This window comes from Lutra lutra, chromosome 5 (assembly GCF_902655055.1).
Source record: "Lutra lutra chromosome 5, mLutLut1.2, whole genome shotgun sequence".
NCBI classification, from domain to species: domain Eukaryota; kingdom Metazoa; phylum Chordata; class Mammalia; order Carnivora; family Mustelidae; genus Lutra; species Lutra lutra.
Window position 1 is genome coordinate 36,082,535 of NC_062282.1, and position 10,097 is coordinate 36,092,631.

Below are 10,097 nucleotides of genomic sequence, written 5' to 3' on the forward strand. Positions count from 1 at the left end.
TTTTTGGTGTTTTGCTTTTCAGTAGAATTTAAGCTTCTTAAAGGCCAGAGATTTTGTTCAATGGCATCACCTTGGAGCTTAGAATAAATCGTGTTTGGCATATTGTGGGTGCTTAATAAATATTTGTTGAGGGAATGAATAAAAAGAAGAAAGCTGAACACACTGAATTCATTTCAATGTACCTTTCAAATTCTGGTCATTTTTTATGACCTAACAATCAGCTTTAGTGCACATCCATCTGGAGAGCTACCCCACGGCTGTTTAATACGATCATTCAACACTGTCCTAGTTTGGACCTTAATTTTATACTCGGACCCTGCAATGACTTCATCATGGTTCTTTTTGGCTTTAGTCTGCCTCAATTGGAGTCCCCCTCCTCAATGCTGCTGGTCGTCTTTTAAAAATGAAAAATAGACCAGGTCACCACTCCAACCTCAACTCCGATCAGCTTCATGCCCTGAAAATGACACGAGGTTTTGAGAAGAGTGTAAATTCCTGTTATGTTTTTGAAAAGATTAGATGGTATCCATTAAAATATAAAGCATGCATCTGCCTTGTCTCAGCAGTATAATTTCTAAAGATCACTTTTATTAAAGTAAAAGCGCCAGTGCTGATCCTTCTAGAGATAGACAGGAATCATAGCTTGCTTGTAATTGCAACAAATTGGGGAAAAAAAAAATCTAAATCGGAATGCCCATCAAAAGGCAATGGTAAGGCTCTCTGCTCTTCCCCGTTCGACAGACAGCCGCATCTTCAGGTGCAGTGCCAGCCGCGTGCCGGAGACACGATGGTGAAGGTCGGAGTGAACGGATTTGGCCGTATTGGGCACCTGGTCACCAGGGCTGCTTTTAACTCTGGTAAAGTGGATATTGTCGCCATCAATGACCCTTTCATTGATCTCAACTACATGGTCTACATGTTCTAGTATGATTCTATCCACGGTAAATTCCACGGCACAGTCAAGGCTGAGAACGGGAAGCTTGTCATCAATGGGAAGTCCATCTCCATCTTCCAGGAGTGAGATCCCACCAACATCAAATGGGGCGATGCTGGTGCTGAGTATGTTGTGGAGTCCACTGGGGCCTTCACCACCATGGAGAAGGCTGGGGCTCACTTGAAGGGCGGGGCCAAGAGGGTCATCATCTCCGCTCCTTCTGCTGACGCCCCCATGTTCGTGATGGGTGTGAACCATGAGAAGTATGACAACTCCCTCAAGATTGTCAGCAATGCCTCCTGTACCACCAACTGCTTGGCTCCTCTGGCCAAGGTCATCCATGACAACTTCGGCATTGTGGAGGGACTCATGACCACCGTCCATGCCATCACTGCCACCCAGAACACTGTGGACGGCCCCTCTGGGAAGCTATGGCGTGACGGCCGAGGGGCTGCCCAGAACATCATCCCAGCTTCCACTGGTGCAGCCAAGGCTGTAGGCAAGGTCATCCCTGAGCTGAATGGGAAGCTCACTGGCATGGCCTTCCGTGTCCCCACCCCCAACGTGTCTGTTGTGGATCTGACCTGCCACCTGGAGAAAGCTGCCAAATATGATGACATCAAGAAGATGGTGAAGCAGGCATCAGAGGGCCCCCTTAAGGGCATCCTGGGGTACACTGAGGACCAGGTTGTCTCCTGCAACTTCAACAGTGACACCCACTCCTCTACCTTCGATGCTGGGGCTGGCATTGCTCTCAATGACCACTTTGTCAAGCTCATTTCCTGGTATGACAATGAATTTGGCTACAGCAACCGGGTGGTGGACCTTATGGTCCACATGGCCTCCAAGGAGTAAGAGCCCCCTGAACCACCAGCCCCAGCCAGAGCAAGAGGAAGAGAGAGGCCCTCAGCTGCTGGGGAATCCCTGCCCCCAAAACACTGAGAATCTCCCAACCTCCACTATTTCCATCTCAGACCCCCTAAAGAAGGGGAGGGGCTTGGGGAGCTCTACCTTGTCATGTACCATCAATAAAGTATACTGTATCCAGCCAAAAAAAAAAAGGCAATGGTAAATTATTGCCATGGATCATTATGTTTGTATCACAGAGAATGAGGTAGATATTTACATGCTAAACAGAAAGAATATCCATGCATACATACGTCACTAACTGGGAGGAGAAATTAAGTTGCAGAATAATGTCTTTAGTATAATGTCATTTTATTAAGGAGAGAGAGAGAATGAAAAAAAGAGACAGAGACAGAGAGAGAGAAGGAGGGAGAAAGAATGCTATAAAGGTAAATTTGAGCTTTAAATTTGACTTCCTAATTAAACTAATAACCATATTAAAATATTTGTATTTGGTTAATATCCCTTAAGTTAAATCCGTAGTTTCTTGCTCTGTTATGATATATGTGCTTTAACAGTGTAAGAGATATAGAGTCTAAGATGTAGAAAGGTCTTCAAAGTATGAGTCTTTTTGTTGCACTGGTGAGAAAACTGAATTTATAGAGAAATTAAGTTATTTAAGAAAGGTCACATAAATATGCTAAAAATGGAATCAGTGATAAACTTACACCTCTTGGCACTTAGGTTGGTAATTTTTCCAATGAGATTTATGCCTCTTAAGGAGAATATTTACTTCTTGCTTGGGCTTGATTTTGCTTAATTATTATTGATTATCATGTCAGCTATATGCAGAACAAGAGAATACGTTGTCAAGAATAAAAATGTTACAAAAACCCAAATAATTAGATGTATATTGATTTAATTTGAAGAAGGAACTATAGTTTGTTTCATAAAAGGGTGATTAAAAATTTTAATTAGATAGGATAATAAATTTTAATAAATTTTAACACATTAATCACATAGAAAGCATTTCAAAGTTATACAAGTTCACTGTGGAAAGAAAAAAAATATGCCTAAGCCGATACTGTAAATTATACTGGGTATTGTTATGACTGTCATGACAGGTAATTCAATATGCCAACTGATTTGTCTGATCAATTATCCTGTGGTAATATAGCTGAGATTTCATATTCACCTATATTGCATACAGTCTAGACACATGCTCAGCTATAGTGTCATAAATAACTTCTATTTTGTTTTTGTATTTAGGATATATGTGGATATGGACAACACACAAGCTGGATGAAATGCTTAAGTAGTTCTATTTTACCTTAGACTATTCTCTGCCATGCATTAATGGCTGTATTTAGAATAGTTTCTGATTTATTTAGAGCTTTGCAGCTGCATTTTTATCAGGTAAAATATATGAGTTCTCACATAGCAGGATGTCCTGGTGATAGAATATTGAAAAGTAAAGCCATCACCATTGTCCTGGTTAAAAAAAGAAGGATAGACAAAAAGCCAGACTTTTTTGTCGAACCCTGGTATAGACCATTGTTATTCAGCATGTCTTCTCCAGAGCACTAATTGTTCAGGATTTGTACAGGTGTTAATTTAAAAATAAGACGGGGAAGGGCGATTTTAGTCACTTATGTTTAGAACAGCCAGATTTCTCATGGCATTTAGAATGCACGTTTTTTTTTTTTTTAAAGATTTTATTTATTTTATTTGACAGACAGAGATTACAAGTAGGCAGAGAGGCAGGCAGAGAGAGAAAGGAGGAAGCAGGCTCCCTGCTGAACAGAGAGTCGGATGCGGGGCTCGATCCCAGGACCCTGGGATCACGACCTAAGCCGAAGGCAGAGGCTTTAACCCACTGAGCCACCCAGGTGCCCCTAGAATGTGCGTTTTAACAGAATAGTTTACACAGTCGTTGCTGATCTCATGCCATCTTTAAATTGTTCTTTGTTATCATATGATCTGCCTGATGTGAGGAAGTGGAGATGCAATGTGGGGGGTGTGGGGGGTAGGAAAAGAATAAATGAAACAAGATGGGATCGAGAGGGAGACAAACCATAAGAGACTCTTAATCTCACAAAACAAACTGAGGGTTGGTGGGGGTTACGGACATTGGGGAGGGTATGTGCTATGGTGAGTGCTGTGAAATGTGTAAACCTGGCGATTCACAGACCTGTACCCCTAGGGCTAATAATACGTTATATGTTAATTTAAAAAAATAAAAATAAATAATAAATAAATAAATTGTTCTTTGTTTATCAGAGGATCCCACGAGACCGGTGTGTTCTGCAGGACGAGCACTGGGAAAGACTGGTATGGATACATTTCTTTGATATATTACATATAATTTAGGGGTAGGCAACAGGCGATGGTGCAAAACTATAAACAGTACAATCCATAGACTTGGTACTCTGCTTAAAGAAGTCCTCAGTGACTGCTCCAGCAAGGTCAACTCCACGCAGAAATTTCGTGGATAGCATCGTATACGTAGATCATAATATAGCAAGGATTATTATAAAAGGTGCATTCCATGATGAACACACAATTGGGTTTATGATTATGTCTGAAGCAGGTTGTTATTACTTTTGTAAGCATGAAGGAAAGAAAAGAGGTTATTGTAGAATAATTAAACTAAAAGTTGAATAGAACTCATATCATTAAATGAGTCAATATTGGTAAAGTACTTTGAAGAGAGTCTGGCACATAAGAAGAGCCGTATAAATGGTTGTTAAATAAAATAACATGCTGGGAAGAGAAGGGAGAGATCCAAATAGCTTTGAAATGTGGACACACAGAGAGGTATTGCTGAAGCCAAGTTGTATGTGTATCAAACTATTTAAATATGTCTTTCCTTTTATTTGAAGTTTTAAATAGTTTATTATTGACATTTCCACCATGAATTACTTTCTCCTTCAATTGATAGTATTATATTCAAAAAGTCATCTCAGATCTTCTCTCTTTTGAATAAACAGTAGAGCTTCAATTAATACCTATAAATTCACATAATGTTTTAAGTACCTTCGTTGCTTTGCAATAGAGTACATATTTATATCTCATAAAGGCTTATTATTAGGATTAAGTTATTAAATCAATGTACAGGCATATCTTTATGTGAGTGTTTAGTAGCTATCTGTTTAGAATCTGTTTCTGTCTTGTTCTGAATTTACCAGGCCAACCACAAATACAGAGTTGTTTTTTTTTCTTCTTAAGGTCCATGAAGCAAACTCTGTGGCATATAAGGAAAAAAATACTGGCCCTAACTTTCTAAACTCCAGATAAAATGATACTTAGTACTAAATTTCTATGTTTATATATTCTTATACACTATTTCTGTAACTTAAACATGGGCCAACTATTAAATACTGCATTAAATTAGATTCTAAATTTCTCCGTATCCGTTCATTTTACTCTGTGTATATCAAATTATTCCAAAGGAATAAACATTTTTACTGAGTCTTGAAAGTATGAAATATAGTTAGCTATTTGGTGAACTCTCATCTTACGTTTCCTCCTATAGTCACAGATACTGGAATGAAATATTCTCCATTCAAAAGAAACTTAATCTAATTAAAAGTAAAAAAAAATTATTAATAATCAGCATTTAAAAAAATCATAATTAAATCCATATGTGGGTTATATACAAAAATTTTCATCTATGAAGAAAATGATACTTTATTCCTCCTCATGAAGTTGCCTAAATTTCTCGAAGTGGGATATTTCACATTATTAGTACCTTCTGAAGATCTGAAGTTAATTTGCTCCCAGGGTACAAGATCATTTACATGAGAGAATCTTTTATTTGTAACTGAAGACCAGCATTGTTTTCTAAAGAAAAGGTCATTTTTCACACTTGAATTATAAAGTAACTCAGCTCTACTAATAACCTGATGAGTCTAAACAGTATCCAATTAATTCACAACTGAAAATAGAATAATTTGCCTCTGCATCCTCAACTCAAGAAACCTGATGCCTCTCTGATCTCAGCAGATGCCCCCAACCCCACAACCTTCATGCAAGCACCATGCGGAAGTCTCCTCACTGCCTCATGCGGTCAGGCTCTCTGCTTAATTAATGCACCCCTCTTGCAGCTGGACTCTTGGCTTTTGACCTACTTCTCCCTCTTACTCTCCCCTCTCCAGCTTCTTGTAGATGTACGCAGTACATACGTACATTGTATGTGTGATGTGTTTATTCTTGCAACCTTATAAAAAATATATCTTATAAGCTCTGTTTGTGATTACTTCTCCATAGTAGTTGTCATGAAGGTTTTCAGGGATTACATATGCTTATAGCAAATTGAAGAAGGTTTTTTAAATTCTTATTTATTTTTTAAACGATTTTATTTATTTATTTATTTGAGAGAGAGAGAGAGAGAGAGAGAGAGCGAGCCCAAGCAGAGGGAAGGGAAGAGGGAGAAGCAGGCTCTTTGCTGAACAGGAAGCCCGATGCAGGGTTCAATCCCAGGACCCAGGGATCATGACCTGAGATGAAGGCAGACGCTTAATCACCTGAGCTACCCAGGTGCGCCCTGAAGAAGGCTTTTTTTTTTTTTTTTTAAGATTTTATTTATTTATTTGACAGAGAGAAATCACAAGTAAGCAGAGAGGCAGGCAGAGAGAGAGGAGGAAGCAGGCTCCCTGCTGAGCAGAAAGCCCAATGTGGGGCTCGAACCCAGGACCTGGGATCATGACCTGAGCCGAAGGCAGCGGCTTAACCCACTGAGCCACCCAGGCGCCCCTGAAGAAGGCTTTTAAAAAATGAGTTCAGGAATGATGTTATTCTCAAGAGAGTCCAAGACTACTATTCAAAATATGAAGAGTTTTTCTCCTAAAAATAAATTGTCAATACCGGCTGTCTTTTGCCACCCTGCCAGTTTGTTAAGGAGAAAATAAAACCTGTAAGTAAGTTAACAGTGGGAGGCTGTTTTTTGTTCTGATGCAGGTAGGGGGCTGGATATTACAGAGAGTCTGGATCCTGGTTTTTTTAGGTGTTCTATACGTTAGGGTTTGGTTAGGAAAACAGATACTGCTCTCACATATTTCAAGCAGGAAGGTCCTTAAAATAGGGGATTTGAGACATATGAAACTATCAGAAGTGTGAGGGAACTAGATCAGAAAAACCAATACTGATGTTTAGGAAATCATAAATCAGACAACAAGGAGAAATAAAAGGCAACCAAATTGGTAAGGAAGAAATACAACTTTCCCTATTTGCAGATGACATGACACTACAGATAGATAACCCTAAAGACGCTACCAAAAAAAAGCTACTAGAACAGATAAACAAATTCAGTAAAGTCACAGGATACAAAATCAATGTAGAGAAATAATAAATGACAAAAACAGCAGGGAAATACCCCAATGATTACAGCTGTCAGCAGCCCTGAAGGGAGTGATTTGCAGGTGGATGCAGAGAAGCCGGGGCAAACCCCTTTCTTGTTGAACTGCCAAAGTTCTTGCTCCTCCCCAGCTCTTGTTGGAAAACGAATAGTTCTATTTCTCTTCCTCCTTCCCAATCTCACACATGGAAACTACACCAGAACCCTGCTATTGAGTGAGTCTGGGAAACATGGTTTCCAGTCGTCCAGCCCCTGCAGTACAGGGACGAGCTTGAAGAAGAAAGGATAGTGCTGTCTACCAGCGGGTACTCTGTGTTAAAATTGGTCAGACGGTGCTGATGGCTACGGAAGTGGAAGAGACTATTTGTAAATCAATGAAACGAACCTACAGATGCCACCTTGCCAGGCACTCGGGGTATATAACTGGTTGAAGGAGGACTGAGTCTTACCTTTGGCAGTCCTTTCCTAATATGAATAAGAGGACATTGTCAGAGTTCTATTGTAATTCTGATCATGAAGTTTCATTCTATCAGATATTTATTAGCACCACGCTCTAACCAACTGAGCTAACCAGCCACCCTCATTCTATCAGATATTTATAAAGACAATAGAAATGGTCATTTCAAATAATGAGGCTGAAAATTGACTTTCTTCTGTTCCAGTGAAAATCCTTCCTTGGTCTTAAAGCATTATTTTGTTTCTGAACATGTTTTGTTATTGTTTGTTAGCATGTCTTAATTCTGACGTTTTGGGGATGGATTTCACCACCAAGAGCTAACAGTGTACAAGGGCTGATAGGTCAAAGGCCAATAGTGTACAAGTAGCTACAGGATGAGAAAACTGAAACATGGCAAACATTTAAGAGTGTTGTAAGTATCAGTTGTGAAGTATCAGTTGTTAAGTATCAATTGTGAAGAAAACACTGGGCTTTGTGTTAGAATTTCAGAGAATAAGATGGCTCTTATGTGACTTAGTTCCAAGTGAGTTAAGCCTGGTGGAGAGGTTCACAGGTCACTAAAAGAACCAGTGGACACATAATGATACTGACCATTCCTCTGGACATACCAGAGATCTTGTTAAGGGTAGGGTATGGAAAAAAAGGTTTGTGAAACTCAAGGTTTGTTAAACCTTTACTTCTGTAAATTAAGGATTAGTAACCCATGCCTCGCTCCTGTAGCATTTATTGCACTAACGTGGTGCACCCGAGAGAAATTTCAGGGCTTTTAAAAGTGCCCCCCTTACAACGAGTGGCTGCTTAGGAAATGGAAGACTATGGTTCCGTTATCTTCTCAATGATAATACAGCCGACACATGAAATTGTTAGGCCAGACTACAAATTATTAAACAAGAAAATCCTCATCATTGGCAGCTTCGGAGCTGCTAATCGTGTCACATAAGAACGACCCTCATATCCATAATTCCATTAATGAGAGACCTATTTTTAGTTTGGCATCCAATTAGGCAGCACTGTTAGCTAAGAAAAGAAATGGAATGTAACCCTCCTCAGGGCCATAGCCTAGATGTCTGCATTTTTTTGACAAAGGGCATATACGTTGGCAGAATAGACTGGTCCTCGCAGTTTGTGGAGAGATTGGCAGGACAAATCTCTACAGGAATCAATTCCTAATGGCTTGGTATAATTGAGAAGATTTCTGAGCGATCCATTAGGAAAATTTGAGACTAATCTGCAAGAAATGGCTCCCAAACAAGTAAGTGAGTCAGTCCCAGAGGAGACAGTATAGGACGTACTGACAATCGGCCAAACTTGGACAATACAGTAAGAGAATGGGCAAGAAACACATTTGTCTTGCCCAACTCATCTGAAGTTTATTAATGCTTTAGTAAAGAGGAAAGGAAGATTTATATTGAAACAGAGTGTATATCCTTTGTAGTTTGGTGTCTACATTCATGTTTAAGTTCATATCTAGTAAAATAATATCATTACAAAATGTTGATCCAGTCATCATCGCTTAACAAAAACCAGGTTTCAGCCAGTTACTGGGACACAGGTCCAAAGTAGACTCTCCCTCACTTCTACTATTTCATGATTCTGGCGAGTAAAAGAACTGAAACACAGAACACCATAACAATAGCATTCATTTAAGTTTGGACATGCTATCTATCATCCTTAGCAATATGTGACCCAGCTTATTGGATAAGTTTGCCATAAGAGTTAAATTACTGATAAGTTTATAAAAAGCACTTGTTAAAACAGAACCGCATCTTCCAAGGCTGAGAAAAATGTTTGTATTGTTGAAGTAGGGAATTTTGGATTTCCTTATTTGCTAAATTACTTTCACATAAGGGAATCAAAATTTTTTAAAAACACAATCATTTTTCATGAAAGTCCTCATGCCAAATAGAGATCTGCTGAGTAATATTATTTCCAAATCCCTCATTTGACTGAGGAAAGACAAACAACTAGAATGAAATAAAATTTATTATGTGTGATTTCTCAAAGTGAAATAATTTATGATAATAATATATAAATTACCTGAAAAAAACTTCAAAAAATAAAAATTTACTATCTTTGGATTTTTCTGGATTTTCTTTTTGAGTTGTGAATGTTATGGGATGTAATGATGATTTAGATAATAATATAGAATATATAAGTCAATGTTATTTACTTTTCATATAATACTATAAGTGCATATTTAAAGCATAGGTACTATGCTATAGTAGTTGAGAGAGTGCTGCATTTTCGAGGACATGGAGAAGACATACAGATAAACTCATTTTACAATTAATTCTTACAACTTGAAAACAGGGAACTCATTCATTTGGGAATATGGAGTAGTATATTCAGCTCTAGTAAAAACTCCATTCCAAGTGTATTTGCTCAGAGACCATATGGGGAGAGTGTTCAGAGGGGCCTCTCCTAGTGTGTGATAAGGTCACCATTTCCCAAAGTCAATTCCACAGAATATTACCCTATCTATCATCTATCATCATCACCTACTG

At 38.7% G+C, this 10,097-nt stretch overlaps 1 pseudogene; it reads left to right on the top strand.

Moving 5' to 3' along the window:
• The first annotated feature begins 721 nt into the window (after nt 1–721).
• On the top strand, nt 722–1,994 carry LOC125100844 (glyceraldehyde-3-phosphate dehydrogenase-like; annotated as a pseudogene).
• The last annotated feature ends 8,103 nt before the right edge of the window (nt 1,995–10,097 follow it).